This window comes from Schistocerca cancellata, chromosome 9 (assembly GCF_023864275.1).
Source record: "Schistocerca cancellata isolate TAMUIC-IGC-003103 chromosome 9, iqSchCanc2.1, whole genome shotgun sequence".
In the NCBI taxonomy this organism is placed as follows: domain Eukaryota; kingdom Metazoa; phylum Arthropoda; class Insecta; order Orthoptera; family Acrididae; genus Schistocerca; species Schistocerca cancellata.
Window position 1 is genome coordinate 522,104,795 of NC_064634.1, and position 14,963 is coordinate 522,119,757.

A 14,963-nucleotide genomic window follows, 5' to 3' on the forward strand; every position below is an offset into this window, starting at 1 on the left:
GGCCGAAAACTAACATTTTGTGTGTTGGGAGAAAAGCCGAACGCGAATTCTGCCGTGCTCCTACATTAGATGAGCGACAACGGCCATACCATGATGAATACAACGGTTCTCGTCCGATCACCGAAGTTAAGCATCATCGGGCCCGGCTAGTACTTGGATGGGTGACCGCCTGGGAAACCCGGGTGCTGTTGGCTCCCTTCCTTTTTTTTTTTATGTCGCCAGCCCAATTTTCAAACTACCTTTCTGTTGTGAGAAAGATGCTTCCTTAAGCCTTTTAAACTACTGTAATGGTACGAAAATGCAGTAATTAACTCAGTTTGAGGGAGAATGTGCTAACCAAGTTTGCCAAGAAGACTTTGAAAACGACAAAACAGTACGAATCGGCAGGTGATTTCTGAAATACGTCACCGCCTATTGTTGTGTAGGAGTGTAGAGTTCCAAATTTGATTTGTAACCACGAATTTATTCCTTAGTCGTCTCGTCTCGTCTCGTCTCGTCTCGTCCCGCAGACGTTTGTCGTGCTTGCGCTGTCATATGGACCACGACCCGAGCGGCAGCGAGCGGCAGTCGAGCAAAGTCGGGACAAGTCGGGACGGGGACAGTGACAGGGATAGGAATGGTGCGAATGCACTGCAAACTACGCAGACACCTGGTGTGAGGCGAGGCGAGGCGAGGCGAGGCGAGGCGAGGAAGCCCACATCGCTACCAGTGGCGCCCTCCAGCACGACACTGCCACACCCCGCAGAGGCCCTCCGCTGAACACCAGGGACAAGATGCGTCCTCCGCTAGTGTCGAAGGCTGCACGCGCCCAGCAAATGACAGGGGGTGCAACGAGCAGCAGTGCGTCTCACACACGCGGCGGTGCGCCCGCCAATTCGGCCGTCGCTCTGCTGGGACGCCGGGCGCGCCTCCCCGCGCCGTCCTCGAGGAACTGGCGGTTGCGGAAGGAAGCGCTTTCGTCAAATGCGGCCGAAAACTAACTTTTTGTGTGTTGGGAGAAAAGCCGAACGCGAATTCTGCCGTGCTCCTACATTAGATAAGCGCCAACGGCCATACCATGATGAATACACCGGTTCTCGTCCGATCACCGAAGTTAAGCATCATCGGGCCCGGCTAGTACTTGGATGGGTGACCGCCTGGGAAACCCGGGTGCTGTTGGCTCCCTTCTTTTTTTTTTTTTTTGTTATGTCGCCAGCCCAATTTTCAAACTACCTTTCTGTTGTGACAAAGATGCATCCTTAAGAGTTTTAAACTACTGAATGGTACGAAAATGCAGTAATTAACTCAGTTTGAGGGAGAATGTGCTAACCAAGTTTGCCAAGAAGACTTTGAAAACGACAAAACAGTACGAATCGGCAGGTGATTTCTGAAATACGTCACCGCCTATTGTTGTGTAGGAGTGTAGAGTTCCAAATTTGATTTGTAACCACGAATTTATTCCTTAGTCGTCTCGTCTCGTCTCGTCTCGTCTCGTCCCGCAGACGTTTGTCGTGCTTGCGCTGTCATATGGACCACGACCCGAGCGGCAGCGAGCGGCAGTCGAGCAAAGTCGGGACAAGTCGGGACGGGGACAGGGACAGGGATAGGAATGGTGCGAATGCACTGCAAACTACGCAGACACCTGGTGTGAGGCGAGGCGAAGCGAGGAAGCCCACATCGCTACCAGTGGCGCCCTCCAGCACGATACTGCCACACCCCGCACAGGCCCTCCGCTGAACACCAGGGACAAGATGCGTCCTCCGCTAGTGTCGAAGGCTGCACGCGCCCAGCGAATGACAGGGGGTGCAACGAGCAGCAGTGCGTCTCACACACGCGGCGGTGCGCCCGCCAATTCGGCCGTCGCTCTGCTGGGACGCCGGGCGCGCCTCCCCGCGCCGTCCTCGAGGAACTGGCGGTTGCGGAAGGAAGCGCTTTCGTCAAATGCGGCCGAAAACTAACATTTTGTGTGTTGGGAGAAAAGCCGAACGCGAATTCTGCCGTGCTCCTACATTAGATGAGCGCCAACGGCCATACCATGATGAATACAACGGTTCTCGTCCGATCACCGAAGTTAAGCATCATCGGGCCCGGCTAGTACTTGGATGGGTGACCGCCTGGGAAACCCGGGTGCTGTTGGCTCCCTTCCTTTTTTTTTTTTATGTCGCCAGCCCAATTTTCAAACTACCTTTCTGTTGTGAGAAAGATGCTTCCTTAAGCCTTTTAAACTACTGTAATGGTACGAAAATGCAGTAATTAACTCAGTTTGAGGGAGAATGTGCTAACCAAGTTTGCCAAGAAGACTTTGAAAACGACAAAACAGTACGAATCGGCAGGTGATTTCTGAAATACGTCACCGCCTATTGTTGTGTAGGAGTGTAGAGTTCCAAATTTGATTTGTAACCACGAATTTATTCCTTAGTCGTCTCGTCTCGTCTCGTCTCGTCTCGTCCCGCAGACGTTTGTCGTGCTTGCGCTGTCATATGGACCACGACCCGAGCGGCAGCGAGCGGCAGTCGAGCAAAGTCGGGACAAGTCGGGACGGGGACAGTGACAGGGATAGGAATGGTGCGAATGCACTGCAAACTACGCAGACACCTGGTGTGAGGCGAGGCGAGGCGAGGCGAGGCGAGGCGAGGAAGCCCACATCGCTACCAGTGGCGCCCTCCAGCACGACACTGCCACACCCCGCAGAGGCCCTCCGCTGAACACCAGGGACAAGATGCGTCCTCCGCTAGTGTCGAAGGCTGCACGCGCCCAGCAAATGACAGGGGGTGCAACGAGCAGCAGTGCGTCTCACACACGCGGCGGTGCGCCCGCCAATTCGGCCGTCGCTCTGCTGGGACGCCGGGCGCGCCTCCCCGCGCCGTCCTCGAGGAACTGGCGGTTGCGGAAGGAAGCGCTTTCGTCAAATGCGGCCGAAAACTAACATTTTGTGTGTTGGGAGAAAAGCCGAACGCGAATTCTGCCGTGCTCCTACATTAGATAAGCGCCAACGGCCATACCATGATGAATACACCGGTTCTCGTCCGATCACCGAAGTTAAGCATCATCGGGCCCGGCTAGTACTTGGATGGGTGACCGCCTGGGAAACCCGGGTGCTGTTGGCTCCCTTCTTTTTTTTTTTTTTGTTATGTCGCCAGCCCAATTTTCAAACTACCTTTCTGTTGTGACAAAGATGCATCCTTAAGCCTTTTACACTACTGAATGGTACGAAAATGCAGTAATTAACTCAGTTTGAGGGAGAATGTGCTAACCAAGTTTGCCAAGAAGACTTTGAAAACGACAAAACAGTACGAATCGGCAGGTGATTTCTGAAATACGTCACCGCCTATTGTTGTGTAGGAGTGTAGAGTTCCAAATTTGATTTGTAACCACGAATTTATTCCTTAGTCGTCTCGTCTCGTCTCGTCTCGTCTCGTCCCGCAGACGTTTGTCGTGCTTGCGCTGTCATATGGACCACGACCCGAGCGGCAGCGAGCGGCAGTCGAGCAAAGTCGGGACAAGTCGGGACGGGGACAGGGACAGGGATAGGAATGGTGCGAATGCACTGCAAACTACGCAGACACCTGGTGTGAGGCGAGGCGAAGCGAGGAAGCCCACATCGCTACCAGTGGCGCCCTCCAGCACGATACTGCCACACCCCGCACAGGCCCTCCGCTGAACACCAGGGACAAGATGCGTCCTCCGCTAGTGTCGAAGGCTGCACGCGCCCAGCGAATGACAGGGGGTGCAACGAGCAGCAGTGCGTCTCACACACGCGGCGGTGCGCCCGCCAATTCGGCCGTCGCTCTGCTGGGACGCCGGGCGCGCCTCCCCGCGCCGTCCTCGAGGAACTGGCGGTTGCGGAAGGAAGCGCTTTCGTCAAATGCGGCCGAAAACTAACATTTTGTGTGTTGGGAGAAAAGCCGAACGCGAATTCTGCCGTGCTCCTACATTAGATGAGCGCCAACGGCCATACCATGATGAATACAACGGTTCTCGTCCGATCACCGAAGTTAAGCATCATCGGGCCCGGCTAGTACTTGGATGGGTGACCGCCTGGGAAACCCGGGTGCTGTTGGCTCCCTTCCTTTTTTTTTTTTATGTCGCCAGCCCAATTTTCAAACTACCTTTCTGTTGTGAGAAAGATGCTTCCTTAAGCCTTTTAAACTACTGTAATGGTACGAAAATGCAGTAATTAACTCAGTTTGAGGGAGAATGTGCTAACCAAGTTTGCCAAGAAGACTTTGAAAACGACAAAACAGTACGAATCGGCAGGTGATTTCTGAAATACGTCACCGCCTATTGTTGTGTAGGAGTGTAGAGTTCCAAATTTGATTTGTAACCACGAATTTATTCCTTAGTCGTCTCGTCTCGTCTCGTCTCGTCTCGTCCCGCAGACGTTTGTCGTGCTTGCGCTGTCATATGGACCACGACCCGAGCGGCAGCGAGCGGCAGTCGAGCAAAGTCGGGACAAGTCGGGACGGGGACAGTGACAGGGATAGGAATGGTGCGAATGCACTGCAAACTACGCAGACACCTGGTGTGAGGCGAGGCGAGGCGAGGCGAGGCGAGGCGAGGAAGCCCACATCGCTACCAGTGGCGCCCTCCAGCACGACACTGCCACACCCCGCAGAGGCCCTCCGCTGAACACCAGGGACAAGATGCGTCCTCCGCTAGTGTCGAAGGCTGCACGCGCCCAGCAAATGACAGGGGGTGCAACGAGCAGCAGTGCGTCTCACACACGCGGCGGTGCGCCCGCCAATTCGGCCGTCGCTCTGCTGGGACGCCGGGCGCGCCTCCCCGCGCCGTCCTCGAGGAACTGGCGGTTGCGGAAGGAAGCGCTTTCGTCAAATGCGGCCGAAAACTAACTTTTTGTGTGTTGGGAGAAAAGCCGAACGCGAATTCTGCCGTGCTCCTACATTAGATAAGCGCCAACGGCCATACCATGATGAATACACCGGTTCTCGTCCGATCACCGAAGTTAAGCATCATCGGGCCCGGCTAGTACTTGGATGGGTGACCGCCTGGGAAACCCGGGTGCTGTTGGCTCCCTTCTTTTTTTTTTTTTTTGTTATGTCGCCAGCCCAATTTTCAAACTACCTTTCTGTTGTGACAAAGATGCATCCTTAAGAGTTTTAAACTACTGAATGGTACGAAAATGCAGTAATTAACTCAGTTTGAGGGAGAATGTGCTAACCAAGTTTGCCAAGAAGACTTTGAAAACGACAAAACAGTACGAATCGGCAGGTGATTTCTGAAATACGTCACCGCCTATTGTTGTGTAGGAGTGTAGAGTTCCAAATTTGATTTGTAACCACGAATTTATTCCTTAGTCGTCTCGTCTCGTCTCGTCTCGTCTCGTCCCGCAGACGTTTGTCGTGCTTGCGCTGTCATATGGACCACGACCCGAGCGGCAGCGAGCGGCAGTCGAGCAAAGTCGGGACAAGTCGGGACGGGGACAGGGACAGGGATAGGAATGGTGCGAATGCACTGCAAACTACGCAGACACCTGGTGTGAGGCGAGGCGAAGCGAGGAAGCCCACATCGCTACCAGTGGCGCCCTCCAGCACGATACTGCCACACCCCGCACAGGCCCTCCGCTGAACACCAGGGACAAGATGCGTCCTCCGCTAGTGTCGAAGGCTGCACGCGCCCAGCGAATGACAGGGGGTGCAACGAGCAGCAGTGCGTCTCACACACGCGGCGGTGCGCCCGCCAATTCGGCCGTCGCTCTGCTGGGACGCCGGGCGCGCCTCCCCGCGCCGTCCTCGAGGAACTGGCGGTTGCGGAAGGAAGCGCTTTCGTCAAATGCGGCCGAAAACTAACATTTTGTGTGTTGGGAGAAAAGCCGAACGCGAATTCTGCCGTGCTCCTACATTAGATGAGCGCCAACGGCCATACCATGATGAATACAACGGTTCTCGTCCGATCACCGAAGTTAAGCATCATCGGGCCCGGCTAGTACTTGGATGGGTGACCGCCTGGGAAACCCGGGTGCTGTTGGCTCCCTTCCTTTTTTTTTTTTATGTCGCCAGCCCAATTTTCAAACTACCTTTCTGTTGTGAGAAAGATGCTTCCTTAAGCCTTTTAAACTACTGTAATGGTACGAAAATGCAGTAATTAACTCAGTTTGAGGGAGAATGTGCTAACCAAGTTTGCCAAGAAGACTTTGAAAACGACAAAACAGTACGAATCGGCAGGTGATTTCTGAAATACGTCACCGCCTATTGTTGTGTAGGAGTGTAGAGTTCCAAATTTGATTTGTAACCACGAATTTATTCCTTAGTCGTCTCGTCTCGTCTCGTCTCGTCTCGTCCCGCAGACGTTTGTCGTGCTTGCGCTGTCATATGGACCACGACCCGAGCGGCAGCGAGCGGCAGTCGAGCAAAGTCGGGACAAGTCGGGACGGGGACAGGGACAGGGATAGGAATGGTGCGAATGCACTGCAAACTACGCAGACACCTGGTGTGAGGCGAGGCGAGGCGAGGCGAGGCGAGGCGAGGAAGCCCACATCGCTACCAGTGGCGCCCTCCAGCACGACACTGCCACACCCCGCAGAGGCCCTCCGCTGAACACCAGGGACAAGATGCGTCCTCCGCTAGTGTCGAAGGCTGCACGCGCCCAGCAAATGACAGGGGGTGCAACGAGCAGCAGTGCGTCTCACACACGCGGCGGTGCGCCCGCCAATTCGGCCGTCGCTCTGCTGGGACGCCGGGCGCGCCTCCCCGCGCCGTCCTCGAGGAACTGGCGGTTGCGGAAGGAAGCGCTTTCGTCAAATGCGGCCGAAAACTAACATTTTGTGTGTTGGGAGAAAAGCCGAACGCGAATTCTGCCGTGCTCCTACATTAGATAAGCGCCAACGGCCATACCATGATGAATACACCGGTTCTCGTCCGATCACCGAAGTTAAGCATCATCGGGCTGGGCTAGTACTTGGATGGGTGACCGCCTGGGAAACCCGGGTGCTGTTGGCTCCCTTCCTTTTTTTTTTTCTATGTCGCCAGCCCAATTTTCAAACTACCTTTCTGTTGTGAGAAAGATGCTTCCTTAAGCCTTTTAAACTACTGTAATGGTACGAAAATGCAGTAATTAACTCAGTTTGAGGGAGAATGTGCTAACCAAGTTTGCCAAGAAGACTTTGAAAACGACAAAACAGTACGAATCGGCAGGTGATTTCTGAAATACGTCACCGCCTATTGTTGTGTAGGAGTGTAGAGTTCCAAATTTGATTTGTAACCACGAATTTATTCCTTAGTCGTCTCGTCTCGTCTCGTCTCGTCTCGTCCCGCAGACGTTTGTCGTGCTTGCGCTGTCATATGGACCACGACCCGAGCGGCAGCGAGCGGCAGTCGAGCAAAGTCGGGACAAGTCGGGACGGGGACAGGGACAGGGATAGGAATGGTGCGAATGCACTGCAAACTACGCAGACACCTGGTGTGAGGCGAGGCGAAGCGAGGAAGCCCACATCGCTACCAGTGGCGCCCTCCAGCACGATACTGCCACACCCCGCACAGGCCCTCCGCTGAACACCAGGGACAAGATGCGTCCTCCGCTAGTGTCGAAGGCTGCACGCGCCCAGCGAATGACAGGGGGTGCAACGAGCAGCAGTGCGTCTCACACACGCGGCGGTGCGCCCGCCAATTCGGCCGTCGCTCTGCTGGGACGCCGGGCGCGCCTCCCCGCGCCGTCCTCGAGGAACTGGCGGTTGCGGAAGGAAGCGCTTTCGTCAAATGCGGCCGAAAACTAACATTTTGTGTGTTGGGAGAAAAGCCGAACGCGAATTCTGCCGTGCTCCTACATTAGATGAGCGCCAACGGCCATACCATGATGAATACAACGGTTCTCGTCCGATCACCGAAGTTAAGCATCATCGGGCCCGGCTAGTACTTGGATGGGTGACCGCCTGGGAAACCCGGGTGCTGTTGGCTCCCTTCCTTTTTTTTTTTTATGTCGCCAGCCCAATTTTCAAACTACCTTTCTGTTGTGAGAAAGATGCTTCCTTAAGCCTTTTAAACTACTGTAATGGTACGAAAATGCAGTAATTAACTCAGTTTGAGGGAGAATGTGCTAACCAAGTTTGCCAAGAAGACTTTGAAAACGACAAAACAGTACGAATCGGCAGGTGATTTCTGAAATACGTCACCGCCTATTGTTGTGTAGGAGTGTAGAGTTCCAAATTTGATTTGTAACCACGAATTTATTCCTTAGTCGTCTCGTCTCGTCTCGTCTCGTCTCGTCCCGCAGACGTTTGTCGTGCTTGCGCTGTCATATGGACCACGACCCGAGCGGCAGCGAGCGGCAGTCGAGCAAAGTCGGGACAAGTCGGGACGGGGACAGGGACAGGGATAGGAATGGTGCGAATGCACTGCAAACTACGCAGACACCTGGTGTGAGGCGAGGCGAGGCGAGGCGAGGCGAGGCGAGGAAGCCCACATCGCTACCAGTGGCGCCCTCCAGCACGACACTGCCACACCCCGCAGAGGCCCTCCGCTGAACACCAGGGACAAGATGCGTCCTCCGCTAGTGTCGAAGGCTGCACGCGCCCAGCAAATGACAGGGGGTGCAACGAGCAGCAGTGCGTCTCACACACGCGGCGGTGCGCCCGCCAATTCGGCCGTCGCTCTGCTGGGACGCCGGGCGCGCCTCCCCGCGCCGTCCTCGAGGAACTGGCGGTTGCGGAAGGAAGCGCTTTCGTCAAATGCGGCCGAAAACTAACATTTTGTGTGTTGGGAGAAAAGCCGAACGCGAATTCTGCCGTGCTCCTACATTAGATAAGCGCCAACGGCCATACCATGATGAATACACCGGTTCTCGTCCGATCACCGAAGTTAAGCATCATCGGGCTGGGCTAGTACTTGGATGGGTGACCGCCTGGGAAACCCGGGTGCTGTTGGCTCCCTTCCTTTTTTTTTTTCTATGTCGCCAGCCCAATTTTCAAACTACCTTTCTGTTGTGAGAAAGATGCTTCCTTAAGCCTTTTAAACTACTGTAATGGTACGAAAATGCAGTAATTAACTCAGTTTGAGGGAGAATGTGCTAACCAAGTTTGCCAAGAAGACTTTGAAAACGACAAAACAGTACGAATCGGCAGGTGATTTCTGAAATACGTCACCGCCTATTGTTGTGTAGGAGTGTAGAGTTCCAAATTTGATTTGTAACCACGAATTTATTCCTTAGTCGTCTCGTCTCGTCTCGTCTCGTCTCGTCCCGCAGACGTTTGTCGTGCTTGCGCTGTCATATGGACCACGACCCGAGCGGCAGCGAGCGGCAGTCGAGCAAAGTCGGGACAAGTCGGGACGGGGACAGGGACAGGGATAGGAATGGTGCGAATGCACTGCAAACTACGCAGACACCTGGTGTGAGGCGAGGCGAGGCGAGGCGAGGAAGCCCACATCGCTACCAGTGGCGCCCTCCAGCACGACACTGCCACACCCCGCAGAGGCCCTCCGCTGAACACCAGGGACAAGATGCGTCCTCCGCTAGTGTCGAAGGCTGCACGCGCCCAGCAAATGACAGGGGGTGCAACGAGCAGCAGTGCGTCTCACACACGCGGCGGTGCGCCCGCCAATTCGGCCGTCGCTCTGCTGGGACGCCGGGCGCGCCTCCCCGCGCCGTTCTCGAGGAACTGGCGGTTGCGGAAGGAAGCGCTTTCGTCAAATGCGGCCGAAAACTAACATTTTGTGTGTTGGGAGAAAAGCCGAACGCGAATTCTGCCGTGCTCCTACATCAGATGAGCGCCAACGGCCATACCATGATGAATACACCGGTTCTCGTCCGATCACCGAAGTTAAGCATCATCGGGCCCGGCTAGTACTTGGATGGGTGACCGCCTGGGAAACCCGGGTGCTGTTGGCTCCCTTCCTTTTTTTTTTTATGTCGCCAGCCCAATTTTCAAACTACCTTTCTGTTGTGAGAAAGATGCTTCCTTAAGCCTTTTAAACTACTGTAATGGTACGAAAATGCAGTAATTAACTCAGTTTGAGGGAGAATGTGCTAACCAAGTTTGCCAAGAAGACTTTGAAAACGACAAAACAGTACGAATCGGCAGGTGATTTCTGAAATACGTCACCGCCTATTGTTGTGTAGGAGTGTAGAGTTCCAAATTTGATTTGTAACCACGAATTTATTCCTTAGTCGTCTCGTCTCGTCTCGTCTCGTCTCGTCCCGCAGACGTTTGTCGTGCTTGCGCTGTCATATGGACCACGACCCGAGCGGCAGCGAGCGGCAGTCGAGCAAAGTCGGGACAAGTCGGGACGGGGACAGGGACAGGGATAGGAATGGTGCGAATGCACTGCAAACTACGCAGACACCTGGTGTGAGGCGAGGCGAAGCGAGGAAGCCCACATCGCTACCAGTGGCGCCCTCCAGCACGATACTGCCACACCCCGCACAGGCCCTCCGCTGAACACCAGGGACAAGATGCGTCCTCCGCTAGTGTCGAAGGCTGCACGCGCCCAGCGAATGACAGGGGGTGCAACGAGCAGCAGTGCGTCTCACACACGCGGCGGTGCGCCCGCCAATTCGGCCGTCGCTCTGCTGGGACGCCGGGCGCGCCTCCCCGCGCCGTCCTCGAGGAACTGGCGGTTGCGGAAGGAAGCGCTTTCGTCAAATGCGGCCGAAAACTAACATTTTGTGTGTTGGGAGAAAAGCCGAACGCGAATTCTGCCGTGCTCCTACATCAGATGAGCGCCAACGGCCATACCATGATGAATACACCGGTTCTCGTCCGATCACCGAAGTTAAGCATCATCGGGCCCGGCTAGTACTTGGATGGGTGACCGCCTGGGAAACCCGGGTGCTGTTGGCTCCCTTCCTTTTTTTTTTTATGTCGCCAGCCCAATTTTCAAACTACCTTTCTGTTGTGAGAAAGATGCTTCCTTAAGCCTTTTAAACTACTGTAATGGTACGAAAATGCAGTAATTAACTCAGTTTGAGGGAGAATGTGCTAACCAAGTTTGCCAAGAAGACTTTGAAAACGACAAAACAGTACGAATCGGCAGGTGATTTCTGAAATACGTCACCGCCTATTGTTGTGTAGGAGTGTAGAGTTCCAAATTTGATTTGTAACCACGAATTTATTCCTTAGTCGTCTCGTCTCGTCTCGTCTCGTCTCGTCCCGCAGACGTTTGTCGTGCTTGCGCTGTCATATGGACCACGACCCGAGCGGCAGCGAGCGGCAGTCGAGCAAAGTCGGGACAAGTCGGGACGGGGACAGGGACAGGGATAGGAATGGTGCGAATGCACTGCAAACTACGCAGACACCTGGTGTGAGGCGAGGCGAAGCGAGGAAGCCCACATCGCTACCAGTGGCGCCCTCCAGCACGATACTGCCACACCCCGCACAGGCCCTCCGCTGAACACCAGGGACAAGATGCGTCCTCCGCTAGTGTCGAAGGCTGCACGCGCCCAGCGAATGACAGGGGGTGCAACGAGCAGCAGTGCGTCTCACACACGCGGCGGTGCGCCCGCCAATTCGGCCGTCGCTCTGCTGGGACGCCGGGCGCGCCTCCCCGCGCCGTCCTCGAGGAACTGGCGGTTGCGGAAGGAAGCGCTTTCGTCAAATGCGGCCGAAAACTAACATTTTGTGTGTTGGGAGAAAAGCCGAACGCGAATTCTGCCGTGCTCCTACATTAGATGAGCGCCAACGGCCATACCATGATGAATACAACGGTTCTCGTCCGATCACCGAAGTTAAGCATCATCTGGCCCGGCTAGTACTTGGATGGGTGACCGCCTGGGAAACCCGGGTGCTGTTGGCTCCCTTCCTTTTTTTTTTTTATGTCGCCAGCCCAATTTTCAAACTACCTTTCTGTTGTGAGAAAGATGCTTCCTTAAGCCTTTTAAACTACTGTAATGGTACGAAAATGCAGTAATTAACTCAGTTTGAGGGAGAATGTGCTAACCAAGTTTGCCAAGAAGACTTTGAAAACGACAAAACAGTACGAATCGGCAGGTGATTTCTGAAATACGTCACCGCCTATTGTTGTGTAGGAGTGTAGAGTTCCAAATTTGATTTGTAACCACGAATTTATTCCTTAGTCGTCTCGTCTCGTCTCGTCTCGTCTCGTCCCGCAGACGTTTGTCGTGCTTGCGCTGTCATATGGACCACGACCCGAGCGGCAGCGAGCGGCAGTCGAGCAAAGTCGGGACAAGTCGGGACGGGGACAGGGACAGGGATAGGAATGGTGCGAATGCACTGCAAACTACGCAGACACCTGGTGTGAGGCGAGGCGAGGCGAGGCGAGGCGAGGCGAGGAAGCCCACATCGCTACCAGTGGCGCCCTCCAGCACGACACTGCCACACCCCGCAGAGGCCCTCCGCTGAACACCAGGGACAAGATGCGTCCTCCGCTAGTGTCGAAGGCTGCACGCGCCCAGCAAATGACAGGGGGTGCAACGAGCAGCAGTGCGTCTCACACACGCGGCGGTGCGCCCGCCAATTCGGCCGTCGCTCTGCTGGGACGCCGGGCGCGCCTCCCCGCGCCGTCCTCGAGGAACTGGCGGTTGCGGAAGGAAGCGCTTTCGTCAAATGCGGCCGAAAACTAACATTTTGTGTGTTGGGAGAAAAGCCGAACGCGAATTCTGCCGTGCTCCTACATTAGATAAACGCCAACGGCCATACGATGATGAATACACCGGTTCTCGTCCGATCACCGAAGTTAAGCATCATCGGGCTGGGCTAGTACTTGGATGGGTGACCGCCTGGGAAACCCGGGTGCTGTTGGCTCCCTTCCTTTTTTTTTTTCTATGTCGCCAGCCCAATTTTCAAACTACCTTTCTGTTGTGAGAAAGATGCTTCCTTAAGCCTTTTAAACTACTGTAATGGTACGAAAATGCAGTAATTAACTCAGTTTGAGGGAGAATGTGCTAACCAAGTTTGCCAAGAAGACTTTGAAAACGACAAAACAGTACGAATGGGCAGGTGATTTCTAAAATACGTCACCGCCTATTGTTGTGTAGGAGTGTAGAGTTCCAAATTTGATTTGTAACCACGAATTTATTCCTTAGTCGTCTCGTCTCGTCTCGTCTCGTCTCGTCCCGCAGACGTTTGTCGTGCTTGCGCTGTCATATGGACCACGACCCGAGCGGCAGCGAGCGGCAGTCGAGCAAAGTCGGGACAAGTCGGGACGGGGACAGGGACAGGGATAGGAATGGTGCGAATGCACTGCAAACTACGCAGACACCTGGTGTGAGGCGAGGCGAAGCGAGGAAGCCCACATCGCTACCAGTGGCGCCCTCCAGCACGATACTGCCACACCCCGCACAGGCCCTCCGCTGAACACCAGGGACAAGATGCGTCCTCCGCTAGTGTCGAAGGCTGCACGCGCCCAGCAAATGACAGGGGGTGCAACGAGCAGCAGTGCGTCTCACACACGCGGCGGTGCGCCCGCCAATTCGGCCGTCGCTCTGCTGGGACGCCGGGCGCGCCTCCCCGCGCCGTCCTCGAGGAACTGGCGGTTGCGGAAGGAAGCGCTTTCGTCAAATGCGGCCGAAAACTAACATTTTGTGTGTTGGGAGAAAAGCCGAACGCGAATTCTGCCGTGCTCCTACATTAGATGAGCGCCAACGGCCATACCATGATGAATACAACGGTTCTCGTCCGATCACCGAAGTTAAGCATCATCGGGCCCGGCTAGTACTTGGATGGGTGACCGCCTGGGAAACCCGGGTGCTGTTGGCTCCCTTCCTTTTTTTTTTTATGTCGCCAGCCCAATTTTCAAACTACCTTTCTGTTGTGAGAAAGATGCTTCCTTAAGCCTTTTAAACTACTGTAATGGTACGAAAATGCAGTAATTAACTCAGTTTGAGGGAGAATGTGCTAACCAAGTTTGCCAAGAAGACTTTGAAAACGACAAAACAGTACGAATCGGCAGGTGATTTCTGAAATACGTCACCGCCTATTGTTGTGTAGGAGTGTAGAGTTCCAAATTTGATTTGTAACCACGAATTTATTCCTTAGTCGTCTCGTCTCGTCTCGTCTCGTCTCGTCCCGCAGACGTTTGTCGTGCTTGCGCTGTCATATGGACCACGACCCGAGCGGCAGCGAGCGGCAGTCGAGCAAAGTCGGGACAAGTCGGGACGGGGACAGGGACAGGGATAGGAATGGTGCGAATGCACTGCAAACTACGCAGACACCTGGTGTGAGGCGAGGCGAGGCGAGGCGAGGCGAGGCGAGGAAGCCCACATCGCTACCAGTGGCGCCCTCCAGCACGACACTGCCACACCCCGCAGAGGCCCTCCGCTGAACACCAGGGACAAGATGCGTCCTCCGCTAGTGTCGAAGGCTGCACGCGCCCAGCAAATGACAGGGGGTGCAACGAGCAGCAGTGCGTCTCACACACGCGGCGGTGCGCCCGCCAATTCGGCCGTCGCTCTGCTGGGACGCCGGGCGCGCCTCCCCGCGCCGTCCTCGAGGAACTGGCGGTTGCGGAAGGAAGCGCTTTCGTCAAATGCGGCCGAAAACTAACATTTTGTGTGTTGGGAGAAAAGCCGAACGCGAATTCTGCCGTGCTCCTACATTAGATAAGCGCCAACGGCCATACGATGATGAATACACCGGTTCTCGTCCGATCACCGAAGTTAAGCATCATCGGGCTGGGCTAGTACTTGGATGGGTGACCGCCTGGGAAACCCGGGTGCTGTTGGCTCCCTTCCTTTTTTTTTTTTCTATGTCGCCAGCCCAATTTTCAAACTACCTTTCTGTTGTGACAAAGATGCTTCCTTAAGCCTTTTAAACTACTGTAATGGTACGAAAATGCAGTAATTAACTCAGTTTGAGGGAGAATGTGCTAACCAAGTTTGCCAAGAAGACTTTGAAAACGACAAAACAGTACGAATCGGCAGGTGATTTCTGAAATACGTCACCGCCTATTGTTGTGTAGGAGTGTAGAGTTCCAAATTTGATTTGTAACCACGAATTTATTCCTTAGTCGTCTCGTCTCGTCTCGTCTCGTCTCGTCCCGCAGACGTTTGTCGTGCTTGCGCTGTCATATGGACCACGA

At 54.6% G+C, this 14,963-nt stretch overlaps 16 non-coding genes across 16 annotated transcripts; all 16 read left to right on the forward strand.

The window, feature by feature from the left end:
• Window positions 1-75: 75 nt before the first annotated feature.
• On the forward strand, window positions 76-194 carry LOC126101938 (5S ribosomal RNA). The gene has a single exon (XR_007522643.1). It is a non-coding gene; the product is annotated as a 5S ribosomal RNA (ribosomal RNA).
• An 848-nt stretch (window positions 195-1,042) lies between these two features.
• Window positions 1,043-1,161, forward strand: LOC126102713 (5S ribosomal RNA). Its single transcript, XR_007522993.1, has one exon. It is a non-coding gene; the product is annotated as a 5S ribosomal RNA (ribosomal RNA).
• Window positions 1,162-1,999: 838 nt separating this feature from the next.
• On the forward strand, window positions 2,000-2,118 carry LOC126101741 (5S ribosomal RNA). The gene has a single exon (XR_007522463.1). It is a non-coding gene; the product is annotated as a 5S ribosomal RNA (ribosomal RNA).
• An 849-nt stretch (window positions 2,119-2,967) lies between these two features.
• Window positions 2,968-3,086, forward strand: LOC126102714 (5S ribosomal RNA). Its single transcript, XR_007522994.1, has one exon. It is a non-coding gene; the product is annotated as a 5S ribosomal RNA (ribosomal RNA).
• An 837-nt stretch (window positions 3,087-3,923) lies between these two features.
• On the forward strand, window positions 3,924-4,042 carry LOC126101742 (5S ribosomal RNA). The gene has a single exon (XR_007522464.1). It is a non-coding gene; the product is annotated as a 5S ribosomal RNA (ribosomal RNA).
• An 849-nt stretch (window positions 4,043-4,891) lies between these two features.
• On the forward strand, window positions 4,892-5,010 carry LOC126102715 (5S ribosomal RNA). Its single transcript, XR_007522995.1, has one exon. It is a non-coding gene; the product is annotated as a 5S ribosomal RNA (ribosomal RNA).
• An 838-nt stretch (window positions 5,011-5,848) lies between these two features.
• Window positions 5,849-5,967, forward strand: LOC126101743 (5S ribosomal RNA). Its single transcript, XR_007522465.1, has one exon. It is a non-coding gene; the product is annotated as a 5S ribosomal RNA (ribosomal RNA).
• Window positions 5,968-6,816: 849 nt separating this feature from the next.
• LOC126102853 (5S ribosomal RNA) lies at window positions 6,817-6,935 on the forward strand. Its single transcript, XR_007523114.1, has one exon. It is a non-coding gene; the product is annotated as a 5S ribosomal RNA (ribosomal RNA).
• Window positions 6,936-7,770: 835 nt separating this feature from the next.
• LOC126101744 (5S ribosomal RNA) lies at window positions 7,771-7,889 on the forward strand. The gene has a single exon (XR_007522466.1). It is a non-coding gene; the product is annotated as a 5S ribosomal RNA (ribosomal RNA).
• Window positions 7,890-8,738: 849 nt separating this feature from the next.
• Window positions 8,739-8,857, forward strand: LOC126102854 (5S ribosomal RNA). Its single transcript, XR_007523115.1, has one exon. It is a non-coding gene; the product is annotated as a 5S ribosomal RNA (ribosomal RNA).
• An 840-nt stretch (window positions 8,858-9,697) lies between these two features.
• On the forward strand, window positions 9,698-9,816 carry LOC126102716 (5S ribosomal RNA). Its single transcript, XR_007522996.1, has one exon. It is a non-coding gene; the product is annotated as a 5S ribosomal RNA (ribosomal RNA).
• An 833-nt stretch (window positions 9,817-10,649) lies between these two features.
• On the forward strand, window positions 10,650-10,768 carry LOC126102717 (5S ribosomal RNA). The gene has a single exon (XR_007522997.1). It is a non-coding gene; the product is annotated as a 5S ribosomal RNA (ribosomal RNA).
• Window positions 10,769-11,601: 833 nt separating this feature from the next.
• LOC126102014 (5S ribosomal RNA) lies at window positions 11,602-11,720 on the forward strand. Its single transcript, XR_007522713.1, has one exon. It is a non-coding gene; the product is annotated as a 5S ribosomal RNA (ribosomal RNA).
• An 849-nt stretch (window positions 11,721-12,569) lies between these two features.
• LOC126101918 (5S ribosomal RNA) lies at window positions 12,570-12,688 on the forward strand. The gene has a single exon (XR_007522625.1). It is a non-coding gene; the product is annotated as a 5S ribosomal RNA (ribosomal RNA).
• An 835-nt stretch (window positions 12,689-13,523) lies between these two features.
• LOC126101746 (5S ribosomal RNA) lies at window positions 13,524-13,642 on the forward strand. The gene has a single exon (XR_007522467.1). It is a non-coding gene; the product is annotated as a 5S ribosomal RNA (ribosomal RNA).
• Window positions 13,643-14,490: 848 nt separating this feature from the next.
• Window positions 14,491-14,609, forward strand: LOC126101919 (5S ribosomal RNA). Its single transcript, XR_007522626.1, has one exon. It is a non-coding gene; the product is annotated as a 5S ribosomal RNA (ribosomal RNA).
• Window positions 14,610-14,963: the final 354 nt, after the last annotated feature.